Genomic DNA, 6,043 nt, shown 5'->3' with positions numbered 1-6,043 from the left:
TGTTGAAAAGGTTCTTTTTTTTTTTTAGTTTTGCATATTATCATGCTTATTTTTACTGACGAGCCGGCTAGGATTTCACGTTTAGTTCTGTTCTGGTTTCTAGGAACACAACGGACAAGAGATATTACTTTACTGCAAGATATCTGGGTTATATCAAACAATGATACTGACTCAATTGTTGCTGTTTCAGTTCATTTGGTGACATATAATGTCACCATTTTACCATATCTATTGTCTCGTTGCAAAGAGTGCGCGAATTGGCCACTTAACCTAACCTAATCTAACAACCCGTTGATTCACACACACACACACACACACACACACGCAAACAGGTAATTGACTCTGTAGTCGTACGCAGTGTTATTATGGTTTATTTAGGCCCTGTCTACACTAGCACACGAAGTACGTCCGTTGCAACGAACGTACTTCATGACGGACGTTGCTGAGGACACCACACAGTTGCAGAATGCGGTGCGTAGTTTTTTGTCTGCAATGGAGCCAGAAGAAAGCGTAGCATTCGCCTCTCTTGTTTATTTCTACAACGGACGTCACGGCGTTCGTTACAATGGACGCATTTTGTGCGCTCGTGTGGCCCCAAGAGTCAGCACAGTGACAGCTGTTCTTAGAAAAAGCTGATCCACGCACAGATTGTTCATAGGTTTAAACCGTTCTCGATCAAAGTGTTAAAATATAAATACGTATATTCGTTGCATTATGCACTTTGAATGTTTGTGAATTATACTGAGCTCCCTCACTTCCTAAGACACACTCCCTTGTCTGGGTTAAGGGGTATCTGTTACTGAAACATAATCACTTCTCTGGGAACCGGGGTAACGCAGTCGGTATAGCGCCCGGTTACGGACTGGACGACCGAGGGGTCGAAGTTCGAGTCCCGTTAGGGTCAAGAATTTTCTCATCTCCATGTCGTCCAGACCCGCACTGGGTTCCACCAAACCTCCTATACAATGGGTACCTGGGGGCTCTTTCTCCGGAGGTAAAGCGGCCGGGGCGTGAAGCTGACCACTCACCTCCAGCTGTTGCCGAGGTCAAGAAATCACTCCCCACACGTCTTCATGGTGTAGTGCTTAGTCAGTTAAGCACAGGGACTTTACCTTATCTGAGTAAAGGGACGCCTGTTTCTGAAACGTAATCTTTCGTCTGATTGAAAGGACGTGTCTTACTAAAGCCTAGTCACTCAGCGTGGGGACGTGTTGAATGAATGAATGAATGAATGTGTAAGGGTTGGGCCTTCTCGGCTCTTGCACCGCGACCTGCAGTGGTCTATTGTGCTTCTGGGGACGTGTTACTAAAACGTAATCACGTGTTTCAGTGGAGAGGCGTCTGTTGCTAAAGAATAATCACTTTCATAAGACAAGGGACGTCTGTTTGTAAATCTGTCACTCGCTTAAGCGAAGAGACATCAGTTACTTATTTTAATAAAGGGACATTTATTACTAAAGCACAATCGCTTTTTGAACGAAGGGACGTCTCCTACTGCAGCCTGAGCGCTCTTTTAGTGAAGAGACGTCTGTTACTCTAGCTTGATCGCTCTGTTAGTGAAAGGACGTCTCTTACTGTAGCTTGATCGCTCTGTTAGTGAAGGGACGTCTGTTACTGCAGCTTGATCGCTCTGTTAGTGAAGGGACGTCTGTTACTGCAGCTTGATCGCTCTGTTAGTGAAGGGACATCTGTTACTGCAGCTTGATCGCGCTGTTAATGAAGGGACGTCTGTTGCTGCAGCTTGATGGCTCTGTTAGTGAAGGGACGTCTCTTACTGCAGCTTGATGGCTCTGTTAGTGAAGGGACGGCTCTACTGCAGCTTGATCGCTCTGTTAATGAAGGGACCTCTGTTACTAAAACATAATCACCTCTCTGAAGCACGGGACGTCTCTTAATAAAGACCGGTCACTGATCTGCGTGAAGGAAGGTTTATTATTAAAGCACAGTCAGCTGTCTGTCATTAATGTACAGGCACTTATCATTCGAGTGAAAGTTCTCTTACCGGAAATTTGTTTGTAATGCCCTATTTCACTTACTTCACTGATGTCCTTTTAAATCGCTTTATAATTTGAACTTATGCTAGCAGTAGACTCATAGATTCTAGGACGGGATCTTTGTATTTAATATCCATTGCTTGCCAGAGTTCTCTTGCATAAATGGAAACAGTTTCCAAAGCCGTATTTAGATTGAAGTTAATCTAATAATTTTAAGAATGAACTTTATGTGTGTGAAGCATAGATAGTTACAATGAATATATTTCCGTCCTTTGTGTTAGCAATTCTCGACAAGTGACATTGCTGTACTAAGTTACCTGGGGTTATTATTCGTAGGAAGGAACAGCGTCTGCGTCAGAACGTCGCTTAATAGTGCCAGTGCAGATGGAGTCCTAAAAAGACATCTACCAACAAATAAAATATAATTAGAAACTAACGCTGGCGTGAGAAATGGTGACAAGGAATTATGGGATGCACGATATGCCATCCTACCCCAGACTTTTTCAAATTGGAAGTGGGGACAATGTTGGGGGTGACATTGAAGACAACCGTGTCATTCTAACACTGGATGAACTTAAACCCAACCGTCTCACTACGCAGCCCATCCGGCAGCATGAAGGGGCCGTCTATCATACTCTTACTTCAGTGCTTGAGTGAGTATCAACTTACAGTGTTATTTTTAGACACATTTATTTATTTATTTATTTAACAATGCTGTCAGTAGTTCAGATGGTAAGATGAATTGTCAGTAATGTGTTGTATAGGACGCGAGAAGGGGACACACCTCAGTCAGGATAGCTCGTCTCTTTGCCGAGGTTTGAACATGGTAAACTAAAAACTAAACTAAAATCCGTGGCTTGAGTCCGCAAGCGATTTATACCGACCGAGCGATCGCCGCTTGTCGGCGAAGTTAATACCAAATTTAGCGGACAGAGGGTGTCGCTTGGTCAGCGCAACGGATCCCCACGGCAGTTAATCTCGGTTTTCTAGACCGGAGCCGCTATTTCCTTGAAATAGCTCCTCAATTATATTCACGAGGCTGAGTGGACCCAGTTCCATACCCACTACTTCTCAAAGAATCTGGTAGCACCGGGAATCGAACCCGGACCTCAGGATCTGTAGCCAGGTACTCTGACCACTAGACCACAGAGGCCGTTGGTTTGAACATGGTACATTTCTGAATAAGCAAGCCTCAACGTTTGGTTCCACACATGAACACTTTTTGTACCATTCCATTCGGATTCCTCTTGATTTCTATTTGGAGTAGATGTGAAACAATAATTAACCCATTTCATATCATAACCGATGCCTTTGGTTCATAAACACTGATTTAATTTGATCTGCTCATATCTGGCGTTTCGTAATGTGCGTGAAAATAAAATTTCATGTTATCTATCTGTACTTACCGCTCTTTATGATTTTCGTCACCACAAAAATGAATGAAGCCATTAATTAGTTAACTCCATTGGGCAGAGTTTTTTAGAAGCTGATAGTCTCTCAGGTGATCAAGGAATTACATACATTTTATGAAATCTAAAGTTTTATTGCTATGTTACTAGAATCCGCCACTGAACCATACTCTGAGCCATTTGCATCCACTCCACGCAATCATTCTCCTTTAAACTTTTTTGAATCCTCCCATCTATTCATGGGTGTCCCAAATGGCATCTTACATTCAGGTATTTCGATTAAAGTTTTATGTGTATTTTTAATTTCCCTCGTGCAAGCTACATGTCTTCCTCATCTCACTGTCCATGGCGGGTTCAATCAAACTTCTGGAATATAAGGAATAGTCAGTGTAACTTATGTAATAATCCTTCATTCAAGGTGCTGTTATAAGTTATAAAGGTAAGGCAAAGGTAAAGCTATCCCTGCAACAGGCCGTGAAGGCCCATAGGGTTGTGAGATGTCGAGGCTCCTTCATTTTTTATAGACAGTCGGCTCACAGATGGCGGTAACGTTGCCAGTCTTACGCACTGGCCGCCCTTTACTCCCAGGAAAATTCTTGGTACTCATTTCTGTTAGAGGCTGAGTCGACCTCAGGGCCATAGTTCGGCTGGAAGTATTAGGTAAATTGAAAAAATCCACCTGATCGGGACTCGAACCCGCGACCTTCCGTCTTGTAACATAGTGCCTCAACAAACTATGCTACCGCGTGCCCCTGCAATAAGTTATGCTACGGAAATTAGTTAAAACTATTTGAGTTCTATTCGACGCACTTTTCTGGTTGTTAATTAACTGTTTCGGTCGTTAATTCGAGTAATCGGTTCCAGACAGTCTGTACTGGCATTCATTGCTAAGGCATCACCACTATTGCATGAGAAGAACGTTACTTTTTGTGTGTTCTTTGCACGAAATGCATAAGATGAAAACATTAATGTGCTCAAGGTCTCTCTGACTGTCTGCTTTTTTCGCCTGTAAAAGTACTTAGCGGCTTTCGATCAAATTGAATATACTGGGCGTTTGCACCAAATGCCGTGGGACTGATTTAGTTTCACTTCTGCCGATCTTCTATAACTCCTATTTTACATGCCTTTAAAGTAGAATGCCCTTTTTCTCAAAAACATACCACCCCGCAAGTAGGATCTTGACATCACATAAAATACTAACCTCCTAAGCTTCACTGCAAATTATGTATGAAACATTTTCTGTGCGATATATATGTGCATACCAAAATATAAGGAAATATTTTGATAATTTGCCGTTTTGTGGCTAATACGATTGGCGTTATAACTGTATGATTGTATTTACGATGAATGAACGTAAAGGTATTAAATCGTAAGGAACGCATGCACATAGATCCACTGTTACATTGCGAAACGTTTTCATGATATGACATGAAACTCGTCCACTGTGTTTGTCGCTTACTCGCGCGTTTAAATCTCCGTCACCAGACAGTGTTGTAGTTGCAATTAGCGTTACGTCGTTGACACAAGTTTAGGGGTGAACGTGGATTGACTCGTTCCTCAAACCGAATTATTATTTTGGCTACAGTGAAACGCTTTGTCATCTGGTCTCCGTGCCGTAACCACCGAGCTACAGAAGATAGGGCAACGTTTCTCACCGTACACCCACCATGGCCTAGATATTGAAGGATATTATTTCTTTTTTTATGCAATAACGCTTTCTCAACTGCATACGACCGAGCAGTGTGTGTGATATTGTATCAGGAAAATATCCGGTTAGAATGTCGGCCTGGTTTCACATGCACTGACAGAACATTTCATGGTTTCCACCAGTCGTGCAGACAAATGCATTGATGTTACTTACTCGTATATCAGAGGCAGGACCGCGCCATACCTCAAGCGGTTAGTCGCTGGCTTCCCACCGCGACGGTCCGTGTTCGATCCCGGGTCTGGTCAAATGGGATTTGTGGCGGACAAAGTGGCGCTGGGGTAGGTTTTCTCCGAGTACTTCGGTTTCCCCTGCTAATCTTCATTCCACCAATTGCTCCACAATCACCCTCACCTGTCATCTGGGGCTGGTACAATAGACCAGTAGTGGCCGCAGTACATGGGACTTAGTCCCACCCCACTAGCAATAAAACATCATTAGAATCATGAAACCAGCATTAACATACATCTGTCTTCATTGATATTTTCCGTGACTTTCCCCATCTTTCTAAGTGAGTGTCGCGATAATGCATTGAAGTAGGTCAGGACTGCTTCCTTCACGGTCCCTTCCTGCTTACGAATAATGGTCACATATCTCCATTTCATGATACCATTCGACTCTATATAAACTAATCTGGTAAATTTTTCGTTGAATTATAATGCACATTAAGCATAATTATATGAATTAAAAGTATAAAAGGTATTACGAATGACATGAATCCCTGAGTTACTGTGCTGTATTTCAGTGTGCCGCCAAGTGGATAAGGTTCCGTAAATTTGATCTAAAAGTTTGTGACTGTGCTTTTTGGACATTATCCCTATCTCCGGAGAGAAGGACTAGCTCTATCGATTTTATCCAACTGAGTAGGTTTTACCTGAAGACGGAGACATAATACAGTCCTCGAAACGCTGGGGTTTGAAAAATAAACAGGACGG

At 42.7% G+C, this 6,043-nt stretch overlaps 1 protein-coding gene across 6 annotated transcripts in view; it reads left to right on the top strand.

Annotated features, from left to right (window-relative positions):
* The window catches only part of LOC111870004 (protein cycle), a 128,822-nt gene that overhangs the window by 75,972 nt on the left and 46,807 nt on the right, over positions 1-6,043 (top strand). The window contains exon 1 of one of the 6 annotated variants that reach the window (XM_023861928.2): positions 2,574-2,647. The exons of the other annotated variants lie outside the window; for them this stretch is intronic. The gene's annotated coding sequence lies outside the window, so the exon portion shown is untranslated. Of the gene's footprint in view, positions 1-2,573; positions 2,648-6,043 lie in introns of those variants that run through there. 6 annotated transcript variants of the gene reach the window in all.

Source organism: Cryptotermes secundus, unplaced genomic scaffold, assembly GCF_002891405.2.
Source record: "Cryptotermes secundus unplaced genomic scaffold, Csec_1.0 scaffold2845, whole genome shotgun sequence".
NCBI lineage: Eukaryota > Metazoa > Arthropoda > Insecta > Blattodea > Kalotermitidae > Cryptotermes > Cryptotermes secundus.
The sequence above is the reverse complement of the archived record's forward strand: the minus strand, read 5'-3'. Positions and strand labels throughout refer to the sequence as shown.